Source organism: Vicugna pacos, chromosome 5, assembly GCF_048564905.1.
Source record: "Vicugna pacos chromosome 5, VicPac4, whole genome shotgun sequence".
In the NCBI taxonomy this organism is placed as follows: Eukaryota; Metazoa; Chordata; class Mammalia; order Artiodactyla; family Camelidae; genus Vicugna; species Vicugna pacos.
Window position 1 is genome coordinate 18,585,156 of NC_132991.1, and position 18,185 is coordinate 18,603,340.

The 18,185-nt window shown below is 37.5% G+C and overlaps 1 long non-coding RNA gene across 5 annotated transcripts in view; it reads left to right on the top strand.

Annotated features, from left to right (window-relative positions):
• LOC140696348 (uncharacterized) overlaps nt 1-18,185 on the top strand; it is a 314,939-nt gene that overhangs the window by 171,925 nt on the left and 124,829 nt on the right. For all 5 annotated transcript variants that reach the window (XR_012072547.1, XR_012072544.1, XR_012072545.1 and 2 more), the window contains exons 5-6: nt 8,417-8,621; nt 11,391-11,496. This is a non-coding gene — a long non-coding RNA (uncharacterized lncRNA). The remainder of the gene's footprint in view (nt 1-8,416; nt 8,622-11,390; nt 11,497-18,185) is intronic.

Here is an 18,185-nt window from a genome sequence, read left to right on the forward strand (position 1 = left end):
AGGGGATTTGGCTTTTTATTTATTTTACAGCATCTGGAATTTAAAATCATATTTATAATGTGAACATATAAGATAGTAAAAGGATTTTTTAAAAGAAGAAGACTAATATTTAATAACCTGTAAAATGTGTTTTTAAAAACAAAATGCTATGCCCCAAGTGTCTTGCCTCTGAAATACAACATTGGCCATTTCTCCAGTCACCAATGCCGATACCTTTCCATTGCAATCCTCAAAACGAAACCATTTCTCCAGTGAACAGTAGGGCTCTTATCCTGAAAAAGTCAGCTCTGAACACCACAGAGAAAGTAATTAAATTCAACACCACTGTTATTTTTTGACCTGTGCATTTTCCACCATATGAAAACTGAAAATAATACTGTATCATCAAATTCTCCACTTTCTCACATAGTTCGTCTGGTCAAAGAGAATCAAATACCGCATTGCTGAAATGCTATCAATTCTCCTGTGGTTATTTTATAAATAAATTTCTTTTTCTCTACTTTTATATAGCACATAAAATTTTCATATAGTTGAAATGAACTGTGCAGAGAAAAACGTAAATGCCAGCAGGCATCTAAATATTGTAGCATCTGTTATATTTTACACTCTGTAATCACAAATCTTATAAAGCTTCACTGCATCTGAGGCTGGATTCTTCACAAATTATTGAAGATTGATAGCTATAGTAATTGTCATTACACTTTTATTTTCATTATATTGAATTATACAAACTTTCTTCTACCTTTTTCTTTGTTGTAATGTCTTTTCTTTTTCTAGAAAGCAGTTTTCAATGTCTGCTTTATATTTTCTTGTAAAAGTCTAAAATGTACATGATGGAAATTAACATTTAAAAATTAAGTATCTGAAATCTGTAGGCTGTGTGTGCATGCATACCCATGTGTGTACCAATGCTAATTATTAAAAAAGTCTTTTCTATAGTATTAGAAAAAATGGCTTGGAATAGAAATAGGAAAATGGATTACTTTGAAAGAATTTTGAAGCACCATAAACTCTCTGATTTAGTTTTGCTGTTAGTCATGAAACATAAGCAGGACTAGTTTTAAATATCTGAAAACCTCAAACTTCTGATAGTAGGTATGTACCCATTTGGTGTCACCTACCTTTTTAAGACCTACATTCAGTAGAATCAACAGAGCTCAGGTGCCACATAAATGTTTAGACCATCTTTCCAAATTGATTTCATTTCTCCTTTCTTTTAAGTTTTAGACCCTAGGTGGATATCATCATTTCCCCTCTTTTAATCAGCTTGTCGGATTTCATCTCATTTACCTACTTTTAGAGCTAAGTTATTAAGCACCTACTCTGTGCTTAGTATTACGTTCAGTGCTGCTATGGGAATAAACCCTTGTAAAATCCTGTCTTCAAAAAAGAGCCACATCTGGTAGGTAATTTCCTTTGTAACTGACAAAAGAACCATATCTGTAAGTAAAATATCTCTATTTTGTAGGCAAGGGACAGAGATTCTAAGAGAGCCAAGAACTTTGCCCAACACTATTTAATTAGGCCCCCGACATTACTCTACCACAAGGCCACTGTGTATGGTCAGCCATGTTGTGCACTGCACAATTCCAGGGAACGCCACTCACAGAGCCTGTTATACAAATGGCACACCTTGGAGCTCTCCAGTGCCACAGTCCTATGTCTATCTCAGAAGTCTAATATCTTTTTACTGCACTGTATTTCCATCTCGCTAACATTCATATTAAAGTAACAAGGGTGAACATGAGTTGGGGAAGGAAAAAATAATGAGAGTTGAGTTTTGCATTGTACTTCTTGAAAACACCACTAATATTTCTACATAATTATTTAAAATAATTTGATCCTTAAAGCAATAGCTCTCTCGTATTTCCATTCTTACAGAAGAAGTAATTTATGATCATTTGTAAATAACCTAAGTACAAGCTAAACTATCATCATGGGCTGCCTTCCTGAACTATATATTGTGTAATTTTTTATTATCACTGCATGAACTAACTAGGGAGCCTGAAATGATCTTTTGACACTCAGAATTAATTATATGTTGATATGCAGATTGACACTCATTTGCAGGGAAAGTATGTCTCTTTCGCATTTTAATCTACTTACAAACCTCTCCATTTATTCAGAATTGTACATCTCTATTTGATTACACAAATAGTGCACTATCCAAATAAAAGACATATTAAAATAGTGAACATCTGCAGAGATATGGTTAAATGAGCAAAGACAATTTAAAGGCATTTGCTGTCCTCATTTCCAGCAAGTTGACAGACAATGCCCCAAAACTCTTCTATCAGATCCAGAATAAACTAATAAGCTAATCAGAGCATAACAAGTCTTTGCCAAGTGACTTCATAAGAGAACTGTGTAAGTACGTTTAAGCAGCACTCAGGGGTATTTCTTGCAAAATCTGCAAACTTGTTCTGAGAAATATTGTTAAATGTTGGTAAATCCATGTAGTATACTGTTTTCACTAGTGATTAGGGCTCCGGGGACAGTGAAATGAAGAGAGACACTAATTTCCCTTTGGAACCGCAAACTCCCAGACAATGAAGTCCTCACTAAGTCTGCTCAACTTCTTACCCCTAAGCTGTACTACTGAGGTTCCCATTTACCTAGTTATCGATGGCAATTCTCTGGGGGGTTTGGTCATGCACAATTTGGTCATGGTTCTGTTGGACTGTTGAAAGCTCTCTTGTTAGAACTTTCCTTCAATTCAAGACTTTGTAGAATGCCAAGTTTCTGAGGCAAATCCAGGAAAAGGTAGGAATATTACAATTTGTTAACCAAAGTCATTATCTCAGGCCTATGGGAGTGAGTAAACCATAAAGCTATCAGGATTAATGACAATTGGTAAATAGAAAATTACTCTTATAAATAAGAATCAGTAATTAAGAAATATAAAAAGTGTTTTTCAATCTGCTTCATGTGTGACTGCATGGCATTTGTTAAGTTTCTTCAATCTCACTTAATATAAAAGCACTTTTTTCTCTTATGGGAATATAATGTCCAAATATGGAGAAGAAAACCTTCTATATCAAATTAACCAGAACTGATACGGTCTATCTCTGTATAGGCAAAATCAGAATCACAGAAGAACAGTACTACATAAATTGTGCCTGTTTCTCTAAACTAACAAAAAAGAAAATTTTTAAAAGATTTAGAAAAATCTATCAAATATTCCCTTTTCCCTTTTATTCCTCTTCCCCTCCCTTTCTTTAGTTTTTGTTTTAAATTCAAGTTGCAAACCAAGAGGAAATAAAAATATTTCTTCTCCTCTACAATCAAATAGCACTTGATTTCCTGATCTATTCCATTTCTTATTATTCAATACTCAGAATGGTAAAAGGTCTTAAGATATTATGCTACTAGTAAACTAAGAAATATTCCAGTTTTCAAAATTTTCCTCAATTTTTATTCTTCCTTATTTGAAGGAAGAAGAAAAAAAAGTAGATTATATCATATGTGCATATAAAAAACCCCAAACTTCTTCCTCAACATAAAAATTTTCTTTAAAAGCTAGAAAAATCTCTCAGAAGTATTGTCAAGCAGTCAGATTCAGAGCTGTGTCCTCGTCCACCCACAAATATTTTGTTCAATGTGTCTCTTTAAATTCTCTGGAAGGATTCTAATTTTATTATTTCTCAATGTTCTGTCTTTGACTTGTCAGAGTGTTTTCATCTAAACTTTTCTGAGTGCAAATATTTAGAGAGTAAATTCACTTTAAACCTATGAATATCGGTTTTCATGCTGAAAATCATCCAGAGCATGTCCAAGTCAATTCATTTTCCTATTCCTGACACAAGGTGGGACAAAAAATCACACTGCCTATCTCTATGAGGAAACCTGGCTAATGGCCAATTTACAGAGTACAGGCTGCAAACAGCTGATACTACCTTTGTGCTTTGTCTCTTTCCAAAGGATAGATGAATCTAAAAAAATAGCCCATCCTGGAGACAAGACAAGCTTTACAGAAGAAAGACATACCTCAGTAACGATAAAAATCATGTCAAAACCCTGCAACTTTGTTCCGTCTGGTAAAACAACCTTATATTCTTCTCCACAAGCCAGAGGTCACATAGCTACAAACTCAGGAAGGGTATTTTTAACGAATGTGGTAAACCGTCTCTCTATATACACTTCTCTCTTTCCTTTATCTGAAAAGACACCTAGGGGAGGTTTTCTTAACCTACACATATACATAAATAAATGTGTACATGTAGTTTGCAGGGAGAACGAGGCAATTTGTATGGACTAAAACACAGACATCAAATCCAGCATGTCCAAAACTAACGTGCTTTAAAATAACTCGTCACATCCCCATCATTGCATCAGCCTCCCATCCCAATACCCACTGTTTTATCAACCAGATAGTAAGTTAAATGGGGAGCAGGTAGCATGTCTATTGTGTTCACCACCGTAATCCTAGCCCTTAGCATAGTGCCCATTGCTTAATATGTGGGTGATCCTCAACAAAATATTGAATGGCAAACTAATTGTCTCAATACCTGGAAGCATATGTGGCTCATGGATTAGTGGCAAGACTATTGACCTTAGTGCCTAAAGGTTTGGTTTCTATTCGAAGTCTGCCACTATGTAGATCTGTGACTTTGAGCAAATCATTCATTCTCAGTGGGCCTACAAATTGGGAGGTAGGAGGATGGGAGGAGAATGGGCAACCAGATAGTTTATTGGGAGAAATTATTCCTTCAAATATTGACTCTAACATTTATTCTCTTCCTCAACCCCCTACATGTAGACAATAAGGTTTATATACTTTACCTTCAAGATGTTATTAGGGTCCATCCTTTCTTCCCTATTCCCACCGCCTCTCCCCTTGAAGAGGAACAGGAACTCTCATTCATGGCTGGTTGTCACTTTGAAAGACAGTTTAGTCATTCCTTTTAAGACACAGCATAATCTTACCATATAATCCAGCAGTCGTGCTCTTTAGTGTTTACCCAAGTGAATGGAAAACTTACGTTCACACAAAAACCTACACAAGAATAATTTTAGCAGGTTTATTCATAGTTGTCAAAACCTGAAAGCAACCAAGATGTCCTCCAGGAGGTGAATAGATAAATAAACTGTGGTACAATCAGATAATGGAATATTATTCATCTCTAAAAAGAAACGAGCTATCACGCCATGACAACACATGGGGGAATTCGTAAGTGCATGTTACAAAGTGAAAGAAGCCATTCTAAAAAGTCTACATACTGTACGATTCCAGGTAATTGACATTCTGGAAAAGGCAAAACTATGGAGAGAGTAAAAAGGCCAGTGGTTGCTAGTGGTTAGGGAGGAGGAAAGGATGACTGTTTCTTGCTGAGGGAACCATTTTTCATTCTTGTTTTTCATGTCTCTTTAAGGACTGAATCAAAGGCAAAGTAGTGGTGATGGTGCTGGTGGTGGTAGTTTTAATCATCCTTGCTTCTAGATAGCAGAAACCAACTCACATATTGAGTTCACTTTACCCGTTCCTGGGGCTTCGCTAAGCCAGAGAGCGTCCTTGCCTGACAGAAGGGAGGCTCAATATCCTGTAGGGAACATATCTTTCGCCTCTGGCCAGTTGCAAACCCTGGCAACACAAGCAGTGCTGGGCGAGGACCATTTCAAGGTGGGGAGGACATGAGGTCCCCAGTTACAGTCATTCTATAAACAGCTCTTTAACCAATAACCTCAACTTTATTTCCTGTTCTCACATCAGCCCTACGTAAGCTAAATCCAGGCACCTCCACTAGGAAGAACAGCTACCCACTCTGAGAATTTTCTCTTGTGCTTGTTCTCAGTGGCAGGTCTGCCTCTGTGACTCATCTGTCAGCATGGTTCTACACACCTTCTGTCTTCCAAAAGTTTATGAAAACCTTTGGTGTGCTTTCTTTTCAGCACTTTTATGAGTGAGTTTCTCATTCTCTCTCTGCCGTTTTGAACAGAAATTCTACTGAGAGCTCTCACTAATACTATTTGATTTAGCTCAGGAGACACTGTAGTACATCCTGAAGATAAATTCTGTTTTCAGCTTTGTTTTACTGTCCATTAAAGTGCCCAGATAGATCATCATTCCCTCCAGATGCCTACCCTTTTCTTAAACTTATCTTAGAAATCTGAGTAAAAATTACAGATTGAGGTATCAAGTATGGGACAAGTCTCAAGGCATGATAGGACTTCATAATTGAGAAAGCTGAGGAGTGGGGCGAGTCTCTCTACTTATTCATTGTTAAAAAAAGGTTTTTTTAACTAATTATTTGTTTAGGAGGGGACACTAAATATGCGAGACCATCAACTTTTTCATAGTGTTACAAGGAATACATCACTCACTGATGTATTCAAATGTTAAGCCACATAGTGTAAACTTTCCATATTAACATTATTAAATTCCCACAAAAACCATATCTACAAAGTATTATTTTCTTCATATTGGAAATGAGAAAGCTGACTTGGAGAAGCTAAATAACTTGCCCAAGGTCACACCATTAATAACCAGCTTAGGCAGGATTTGACTCAGTGCAAGCACGGCTGCCTAACATTTCCCCTTCATTGCACTGCCCCCAGCCACTTGAATGGCCACTCCAGGAACACACAGAGGAAGAACAGAAATAAAACATTGCAGGACATAATAGAAAAATAGGGGAAAGGGGATAAGAGGTCTGTCTGTGAGAGAAATAGCACACAAACAAATTTTTTTTCATGTTTCAAATAGAATCAAAACTCTTATGAGAAAATCTATGAGGACCTAAAGGTATCACTGCATAACAGAGCCGTAGAAGTGCTACAAAACATCTAGCACAGGAAATATACTTTCACCAGCAAAATGCAAAATAAACTGGCAACAACATAGAAGGGCGTGAGAGTACTTATTTTATAAGGATGATAGCAGGTACAGCGATTTCAACACACCTGATGCAATCGCTTAAGGATGTATCCAAGGAAGCTACATCCTGTAGAATCCCACTTTTGGGTTCTGTTCATCAGAAGAGCTAAATATTACTGGGTGGCTTATGTTTGCAACACAATGGGTCAGGCATCATAGAAAAATTTGAACCAGAGAATCTGCCTTGCAGGAGTTACTAGCTGAAAAAAGGATTTAGAAAAATCAAAATTTTGAAAAATATAAGAGTATAATGGTAAATAACATACAAATATACACAGCATTGTGTAGTGATCTACAGAAGTGCCAGGTTGATCAGTGACACTCTTGGTCACAGTTCACCCTCTCTCTTTCCCATGTGAACCCTAAGGTATTGATTTATTTTGGTTTCTTTAATTTTTTAAATACAACATGTATAAGATTAATCATATTTTTCAATTCAGCATACTTTTATCATCAATATGTTAAAGATCGTTTCTTGTTCCATTTAATTCTTATTTTATTAATATTCTCCCTTTTATCACTCCTTCCTTCATCCCATCCTTCCAATTTTCCATCCCAGTGGTTATTTAGATGTATTGCATCCTTGGAAATTGGATAGTGGTTTTTACATGTGTTTTTAATTTGCATAAACACTGTTGTTACATATCATGAGTCTTGCTGGTTTCATTCATCACTATTTTTGAGACCATTCATATCATCCAGTGTAAATCTAGCTCATGATTGCTGACTGCGTTCCAACATATGCACATACATCATTTTACTTGGCCATTTTCTGAGGTTGCCCACCATTTCCTGCTAAAAGAAGCAGTGGTGCTGTGAAAATCCTCCATCATGCCCTGCCCTGTGATTTTCATGAGCTGGGCCGTAGAGTCCAGGCACACTTATTTCAATAGGTAACTGTCAGCTTCTCTCCAGCATTGTAACATTTTACATTCCCATTAGCTCTGCATGTAGAAAGATGCCTCTACCACCAGCCCCATCCACCCCTATCCTTCCCTGCCTTCCAACTTCTGCTAATTTGGTGATTATAAAGTAGTATCATATTGTTGCTTTAATTTTCGTTTCTGTAATTACTAGTGGGTTTAGGAATCATTTTGTGTATTTATTATACACTTATGTGAATTGTTCTTTCAAATACTATACTCGTCTTCATAGATGTCACTTTTTTGCTGAATAGCATATTTTTTTAAATATTTTAAATATTAAACAGTTCTCACTGTTTAATATGCTAGAATTTCCTATAATATGTCTACTTGAGCATAAAACTTTTGATTGTAGTCAAAAATTCTAGTTTTTTTTGTTATTCTTCTTCTTTCTCTTCTTCTTGTTTTAATATCCAGATTTGTTATATATCTATTTTATCAAACAAGGACAATTAAAAGTTCAACTTCATCACTGTCACCGTTGCATAAAATAGGTATTATAACACCAAATTACAAGGAGATAATTTCACAATAATGAATAGTCACTTACAATTGAATAAATTTAGCACCTTGAAAAACTTCCCACCTGTCTGATTTTTTTTTTTCCCTCATTTCACAGCACACTGGTTCACGGACCAAGAATCAAGACCCACTGAATTAGAACGTTTCCCACCTTAATGCAGAGATGTGGGTGAAGGGAGAACCCGCCTGAGATTGAATGGAAGTCTAATAGCTTCGGTCAAGCACGTTTCTGGTGCCCTTCAGGACTGGGCTCAGATAAGCCCCAGGCAACTGCTGAGGTGCCCTCTGACGCTACAAGTCAGGTTTGTCTCTTCTGGAATTTTGTACAAACAGAGTCACACTCTGTACACTCTGCAGTGTCTGGCTTCTTCTGCACAGGTTGTTTTTGAGAGTCATCCATGTCGTACTACCAGTAGTTTGTTGTTTTCATTTCAGCTGCTGGACGTTCTTGACAGCACTCGGGATTGCAAGTATTTTTAACTTTAGCCATTAAGTAGCTACTTTATCATTGTTTTAACTTGCGTTTTCCTAAGGACCAAACATGTGGAGCATGTTTTCACGTGCATATTGGCTATTTGTATGTCTTTCAGAAAGTTTTTGTTCAGTTCTTTTGACTGTGGGTTTTTTTAAACAATTTTATTGTGGTATAATTTCTGTACAGTAAACTACACATATTTCAGATGTACAGTTTGATGAATTTTGATAGATGCAGTTACCTGTGAAACCACCACCACAAGATACCTAACAATTTAACTTAGTTGACTGTCTCTTTTTTTTACCACTAACAAATTTGACTGTTTTTATTTCTTAACCCCTTCTTTGTTATTTTGTATGTAGCATAGGAAAAGTTCTGGAAAAATACACATCAAATTTTTAAACAGTGATCCAGTGATCAGAAGAGTATTAAAGAGTAGACGTTGAGAAGGCAGAAGTAGAGAACTTCGACTGTTTATTTCATGGGTCCCTTTACTGAATGAGTTTTCAAAAAACTAGTTTATTTTTGTAAGTTAACAGGTTTTATCAAATCCATAAGGAAAAGATAACTCTAATGTTATTTGAACTCTTCCAGAGGAGAGATGAGAACAATTTTTTTCCCGTGAAGTACAATATTGGTACAAACCAAAGATTACAAACTAAGAAAAAGTAATGGGAAACTATTAAAATACAAAGTCCCCATTCTAAGATCCTTGGGTTGTAGACTTTAGAGAGGGAATTAAGTTCATATTCTGTAATATATTCCATCACCAAGTGGGGCCAGAGCAGCATTCTTCTATCAGTCGTATGACCATCTCTCCACAAAATGTGTAATTACATTAAGGAGATAGAATAAATATAGAGTCTCACATCATCTCAGGTCAAGGGTTCTCCCCTCCGATTGAATTTATTTATATTATATATTATATATATATTTATATATTTTATATATATATAATTAATAAAGGGACCAAACCACTTTTTTTTTGGTTAAAGTCTAAAATTCTCCAACTTTCTTAGTATCTACAGAGTTAGATTTGGAGGAGACATCTAACCAAAAACGTGTACTGACTGAACAGACTATCGTCCACACTGGTATATCAGTTAGCTGTAAGTTAGCTGTGTTTTCTCTTGTAATAAGAAGCATTACAGTAAGTTGTTCAGACTGGAACAGAGGTTTCACAGTGCAGCTAACAACCTACATCTCTTCTCTGTCATTCTGCACTATAATTCCCAGCATGTGGCTTTTGTCACCATGCCTACAGAATGTCTCCTCTGCCTCTAGGCAATATCTGAATTTCAAATAGTAAGAGGTGTGAAGTGCTAAACACAAAAGAAAAATGCTAGGTGAGTTCATCCTTGTGGAAAATAATTGCTTTCCCAGACATTCCAACTAGTATACTTCCACTTACAGCACATTGGGGAAAAGTGTGCCATGTGGCCACCCCTAGCTGCAAGTGAGTCTGGGGAGTTATATATTATTAACTTGGCATATTTACTTCTCCTAGTAGAACAGAAAGGGAGAATAGATATTGAAGAAGCAACTAGCATCATCTGCCACAGATGGAAAATTTGATGAAAAATTTGGTGAGAAATTTTTCCTTGCTAAGAGGGTTCATTTGCAAAAGCAATGAAAATATGATACCAGATTTCTAGGATCTTATGTAACAAACCCTCACCTGGTCTCCTTAGTGGAGTGACCAGGAAAGAGCAAAAGCATTACAGTGTGACTGTCCTGGCTCTAATCCGTATTTCTCTACTCTCAACTGGAGATATTGTCTCTTTCTTTTCCTAATTTCATTACCTCTAAAAATGATGCTTAAGCTACCTCTTGACAAGGTGATATTTGTATAAGCATCTGCTACATGGTAGGAAACCAACCCTAGTTTCTTGTTCTCCCACCCAATCAAAATCCTACCTGTATCAAGTATTCTTCACTGAAGCCTTCCCCTACCATTCCAGTCTTCACTGTCTTCTAACTGAGAAATCTTGGGTATTTCAGAACTCATTCTTATCAAATCAAAATTTGGTATGTGAAAATATCTTAGAAATCTGTTAGGCTTCACATATTTTAGTAACATGCACAGTCACTGAACAAGTCAAAGACAGAGTAGAAATGGAACCCAAGTGTTAACTAAGTCCACCTCACCGTGCAAAATTCAGTTCTCAATTGCATTCTCTCTTCTCTGAAGACTGCTGCTGCTTCTCATTTGTGTTGCCTCTGCAACCAGGGTATAAATTCACCAGGGCATGATGATTCATTTGTTCACTCACTACCTTATCCATCAGTTAGTTATTGATCATGTACATAAATCAGGCACTATTCTGGATTCTGAGTCTACAAAGATGAGGAACAAATGGAGCAGCTATCGAGTTTTATACATATCCAATTACAGCACTAATTACACACTGAGCACGTAATTACTCAATAATTACTTGTTTGATTGATTGACCTTGAGAAACAGTTGTATCTAGCAACAACTAAATAAGCAATGATTTATAATTTGGGTTTCAAAGTGGAAAAACAACCAGTCCTTTTCTCCAATGTCTAATGCTTTTGCTCCTGATCATATTACTCTTCCTTTTTATTTTTTCAGGACAAAATTTTCTCCCAGGAGACACGTTCAAAATTTAAGCCAATAACAAGATTTGTGCTTCTTAACATATTTACAAGACATACCCAGACATCTGAATCCCAGAAATGTGAGTAAGTTGGGCTCAAGCTTGGGATCCTTGATGAGTAAGAAAAACAGAAAAGGTACTTTAAAAAGACAAGAATATATAAAAGGGGTCTATACTGCATGTCACGTAGGAAGTGTACTGAAAGTGATTAGTATCATTCACTAAAAATTATTACAACCAAAAATGCTCTCAGGCACACAGACTTTTAATTGTATTTGTTTAAGAGAAATTAGTTTGGGTTAAATGGCTCTCTAGATAGTTGACTGGTAGGGGCAGTAGGAAGCTTCTTCATTCTAAGGGTCCCCACTGAATTCCTGATATTTGGGAAATTGATGTAGCAGGGAAATCTGGTGTCTGTGTCCTGCATAACTGAAAAGTGTCTGGTAAGAAACCTGTGTGCTTTCTAAGATCAAGGTAATCCGGTCCTCATCGCCCCCTCCCCTATTCTCATACACTTGACAGAACAATCTGCTAAATCATCAGAACCACAAAACCGACTTTTTTTTTTTTAATGTGGAGGGGAGAAGAGAGGGACAGAATGGTATGGCTGAAAGATCCCAGGATTGAAGACATGTGGACACGTGTGTATGTCCATGGTGGATATCTCCAGAGATTGTCTGATTTCTGGTTCTACCTTCTGATAGTCAATGTCTTCACCTGTAAAATGTGGAATGTGGCTTCTCATAGAAGCTCAGTAACTGACAGCAACTGCTACTGTCACCGTCATCATCACCAACGTCACCATCACCCACCACCAGTAAAGAAAGTCAAGGGGTATAAAGTGGAGCTATTTAGGACTGTGGCTACATGATTTAAAATTATCTTGCACAGGTGAAGAAGTCTGCATCACTGTAAAAATGTGCCCCACTTGCCTTAGAATAACCTGCTGTAGCCATCTGGCTCATGTTCAGCTGGTTAATACCCTCCCGCCAAGCTCTGCCCTTTGTCTTACTTAAGGCAGGTGTAGCTACCCAAGGACCCGAGACAATATTTCAATGGTCTTGATATTTCTCCTTCCATTTCTGACCTCTCCTCCCCATACCTCTTTCACTTCCTCCTCCTGCCTTTATTTGTCTCTTGTTAGGTTTCTTTCTTTTTTCCAGTAGTATTTAACCCAGGCTGGAAATGTCAACTGAAACACCACCGAGACAGTAAAACTACATCCCCTTCTCTGGAGTGATAATCATGGTGATGATGATGATGATTGTGATAAGAGGAACTCACATTTTGAGCACTTAATATATGCTGGTCACTTTTAAAGGTTTCTTTTTCCTAGTCACGTTTAAGTACATTTCAAACATGACGGAATTTATCCCTCACAACAACCCTATGAGATGGCTACTGATAGTTTCCCTTTTTACAGAGGCTCAGAGAAGTTAAGGCACTTACTCAAAAATTTTTTTTAAAAGTTATCAGTTATCGAAACCAGAATTCCCTAGGTCCAGAATTCATACGCTGGAGGGAAGTTTGTGCCTATTTTTCTGGAGCACACGGTAGAGGAGTTTCAGAATGCGTTGGCAAGGGCCTCTGATGGTACGGCGTCCCACGGTGAAATACTGCAGCCTGAGCACTTGACAGCTTTCTGAGCAGAACCTTACTTCAGCACAGCAGCGGCTGAACTTGCTGCTGCTCACAGGCAAGACTGGAGCAAAGATAGCTTGCAGCGTTTATTTTGTGTTCACATTATTTGCCAAGAGGAACCATGCTCAGTTGTCCTCAAACAGGATGGTGATGGCACATTCTTAGGCTCAGCATTTAATGAATAAATCCATAGTCTATGCGAATCCCATTGTCTCTCAAGTGAGGGAAATAAAACCACCGAGGGCATCATTGACTTCAGAATTATGAGAACTTCGACTATATTACAGGCTATTTATCCAAATAAATTCCTGATCATTCCACAGTATGTCAATTCTAAGTGCCTACACACATGCTTCAGTTGCTCCCGGGGGCCATTTTTCTCTATAGAACATGTTCCTGGAACATACAGGACGTGCTGAGAGAGCCCTGCCAAGCTGAGCGCAGTGGGGTTTGTGTGTGGGCAGTTATTCTTCAGGCATTTGGGAAATTCTGAACATAGAGTCTGAGCCACTTAAAAATGATAGTCAATAATACAGGCATAGTGGACGGTGGGGGCCTGGTTTGGACAGAACTCCACAGTAGCCCTGAGGAAACAGAATGAGATGTGAGCATCTCCATTTAAACATCAGAAGCACCTCATACAAAGTGGGTTAAATGGTGATTATTGTTTTGCTAGGAAATGATATTAACTGAGCACCTGTGTTTTTATTATTTAAAAAAATTTCTTATTACAAAGTTTATGTGGGTTTATTGTATGAAAGAAATATAAACACAAAAGAGAAAAATATGGACTGCCATGCCACCAAACAGTGTTATCATTCTGCTGTACAGACTTCCAGGTTTGTTTCTATTTATTTATTTATTTATTCAATGGTATTTAAATACTGTCTATGAGCTAAGAACAGATCTAGGCTGGGAATACAGATGAGATTTTTATACATAGGTGGTATATATATTCTTTTAAAACAAAAATTGGAGTCATAAGGTAACCTTCTTTTTAACATTTTAACCTTCCTTTTTTTCAGTCAATGATGTATTAATATCTTTACATGAAAGTAAGCAATCTTATGGATGTAATTTTAGTGGCTATGAATCATTACATTGGATATGCAATAGTTTATTTGACCCATACTTATTCTTTGCTTTTTAGCGATTTTCTAATTTACTCCATTAAAAATACCCTGATGAATATCTTTATGATACTACTTGTCCACATTACATTGGGTAAATTATCAAATATAAATGTTATACATCAAGAGAATGGGTCAAAAACAGGTCAGGCAGGGTTTTAAAGTTTCAGACAGGTTCCAAATTTCCATACACAAATATTTTCCATCAGAATGCTTCAGGTAAAGAATTGAAGCTTATTTCCTTTGAGGAACTAATACCTGATTTGGGGAATAAAAATCACTGCAGAGTAAGGATCAAACAAGCAAATAAACCAAAGACTCCTCATACCCAAGTTCATACTAAAAGTTCAAAACACCAATAAGTCGACACACAAGCTGAAGTACACTGAGTGCTGAGACAGTTCCTGGGGCATGGCTTCCCAAGGTTGGGAGAAGGAGGGTCTGGATCTCCTGGTAGAGTGGAACATGGTGAAACTGGTGAACAAGCCAACAGTCTCCTTCATGTGCCAGGCTTGTCAGCATTAAGCAAGCCTATGAAGGTGTCTAGAACTCCATTTTCTCATTTCTAATACAAAGGTAGACAAGATGATACTTTCCTCTCTGAAATTCTATGTAGCTGTATTTAGAAGAGTTGGTAAAACATGAAAGGGGTGTGGCATCAGAACTGGAAAAATTAGACTAATCGTAAATGGTGAGCCCATGGTTTCTGCACTTAAACGTCTTTGGCATAGAATAGTGTGTTCCACAGGAGAGCCTCTCCACAAAATGTTAAAGATTATTATGCAATATGAGTCCTGAGGTCATGTAAGTCTAGGAAATTACAAGTTAAGCAAATTTAAATGCATTTCTGCGTTGCATGACTTTTCAGATTCTTTAAGATGTTTATGTGCTTGTGGAGCCTGTAGAGGGAGGCAGGAGTTCGTGGCATTTGTCAAGTTTATATGACCATAGAGTTCTTTTTTGAAGCATATTTATTTCAGGACTAGGGTCCTACAGAACACACTTATGGCAGCAGGCATAAACAAAAGTCAGATGGAACAGGATGGGCAAATAGCCCTTTGGCTTATCTAAACTTCCTCCTTGCTGAAGCACCAGCTAGTCTTGCTCTCGTAGTCATGTTCTTTCATGGGACAAGACAGAGTCAGTGAGCACATCACCTAATTATCTTTAACGCACGACTCTATGCTAGGTTGAGTAGGGAGCATTATTTTCTGCAGAGATGTTGAGAACTTCCATAGTTGGGCCACTTTTTCTGCCGTCACAATTGTCTCTTTAGAATTATGTTGAAACTGAAACAGTCTTCTTTTAGTGACAGGATAAAAGTTATTATATAACATCATATCTTTCTGATGGTTAAACTTTGAGGATCGGAAAACACAATTTAAATAAAACAAATCAATTCAAACACATTTATTTGGTACCAGTTACTTGTTCGTTACTATGCCTTGCTTTGGAATAAGACATGAACAGGGCCTGATTTCAGTTCTCACGAGGTTGGATCACAGTTTGTTTGTGAGCAGGAGAAGGGGAGCAAAGAATAAGTGGACAGTGTAGCACAAGATGATAAGAGCTATAATTGAGGTATGGAAAGATTGTTATGGGAACTCAGAATAAGAATTATCTAGCCTAGATCACAGATACTTGTGAAGGCCTCGCAGAGACGGCAACATGGACCAGCAGAAAATCCCCAAATAGACAAGGTAGGGAGAGGCAGTCCATATAGAAAGACAGCGTGTCAACCAGTTAGAAATGAGAAAGAGCATAGGCTATAGGAAAGAGTTGGGTGTTAGGCAAATCAAGTTTTTCGCCAAGGAGTTGTAGGAGATGAGACTGGAAAAAGCAGGACCAGATTATAAAGGACCAACTGCAGAAGGTAAGGTTTCGGGCTTTCTTCTGTAGATTATGGGAGAATTACTGAACAGTTTTAATTAAATGTCATAGGGGCAAATTTGAGGAGTTTTATTTAAAAAAATAGTAACTTGGACAGTGATAAAGGATCTGATTGGAAGTTTGGATGAAGGGCCCCCAAGGCAGAAGCCGTTTATTGCAAACTTAGTTAAGAAATAATTAGGACCTGAGCAAGGTAGTGGCATGAACTGCAAATCATTACCAAGAAGAAAAACTCCCTCTAAATTAAATGTACTTTTCCAGAAGGATCATGTTAATAAGAATAACCGGGCAAAAGTTTAATAGATATGTTAACTCCTTAAAATTGCCATTGATCAAAATTAACAAAGTGTAATACCTCAGTCCATTTTAGTTATATGCTCAACTGAATTTTACTTAAGCTAGCCATAGCTGAGATTATCAGGGGTAGTATTCTTAACACGCATACTTTGGGGCATTTTCACAGAGTATAAGGTACTAATTCAAGTGCTATATAAACATTGACTACTGTGAAATTCTTCCAGGCAAGGTCACTCTCTCTGGTTCAGGGAGGAACTGAGTTCAGAAGAAAAATGAAAATGGTGGGAAGAGTCTGAGTACCTCTCTAACCTAGAGGGATGCAGAACTCACTGAAATCTTGAGGGGAACTAAACCTGGCTCACCTCTTCTTAGCAGATATGGTTCCTCAGAGGTCTTGGTGGGTGCAAACTCATTTTCCCGTTAGACCTTGGAGCAGATCCACACTCTTTTTGGTCCAGTGTCAGGTGTCTGAGCTATGACTAGTTGCCTTTGTCCTGTTTCCAAAAATGACCCACTGAGGGTTATTACTGGTGCTGGTTTGGAGTTGGCTCAAGGCTTCTTCCCTGAAATCTTCACCATCACACCTGCCTTCCTGACCAAGCTTTCTACTTAGAATATGCCTACAGAGAGATTATTTTGATCCTAGCTTCTCAAAAAAAGCTATTAAAAAAAAGAGTCCCAAACAATCTCAGTAATAATAAGCAGTTTATGTGATTTAACTCTTTTAGGTATCACTACAACCTATGAGGTAGGTACTATTATCATCCTCATTTTACAGACGAGAAAACTGAGGTCCAAAGAAGCTGGTTACATTGCTGAAGGCAACTCATTTAATAAATAACAAAACCTGCGTATGGTCCCAGGAAGTCTGACTCCAGTGCCTATGTGCTTAAAACGTGGGTTCTCCACCTGCTAAGCAGCAGGCCTGTTGCTGTCCTGCCATTGAGAGAGAGAGGTTGGTCCATTTCAAATGGTCACTCTAACCATCAGTTCAAAGTATCACTTCTCAGCTGATCACTTAAAAGCAGGAATCTGCCAAGATGAATTGTAAAATACTACTTCAGAAGTGGTCACTGTCAACTTCTCAGAATATTCATGCCCAGCAAATTATCTGGAGACCTTCTCTGAGAACTCAGAGTGCCAGCCTACTCAGGAGCACTGACCTTCAAAAGAGGGAGCAGGGCTTGTTTCTGTAAGGAGATCTTGAACCCAGATATACATTTCATTCCAAATAGAATATATAGATTTCATTCTAAGTAGGATAGTTGTGTAATGTTCTAAGACATCCAATTATCTCATTGAGTTAAGCATTAAGACAACAGTCATTTATTGAGCACCATCAAATGAAAGTCTGTTTGCTTTTACATTCTTTCCCTGAGGTGTTACAGAAATAAAGCCACAAAATCAGAAATCAGAAAAGAATTGCTAGTGAGACAAGTACTGGGGAAGGATCTTTACGGTCAGGGGGAGGAAGAAAGGCTTAAATACACACACATACACTCCTCAGGACTTTGTGGTGAGACACAGTGATCTGTCACATTTAACACCTAACACACACACACACACACACACACACACACGTGGGAACACACACTTCTACCAATACAACAATCCATCTGCTTCTGTCACCCATGAAGGCCGTTAAACTCCTTCACTCTGGCTTATTATGATAGAAGAGACTGAAAGATAACCCTAGACATGAAACCTTGCACACCATGTGGATTCAGTGATTATTGAATTGAATGTTTACTTTAGAATTTGAGTAAGACTTGGAATCTGTGAAAAATACAAGTACTGTGGTTAAAAGAATGA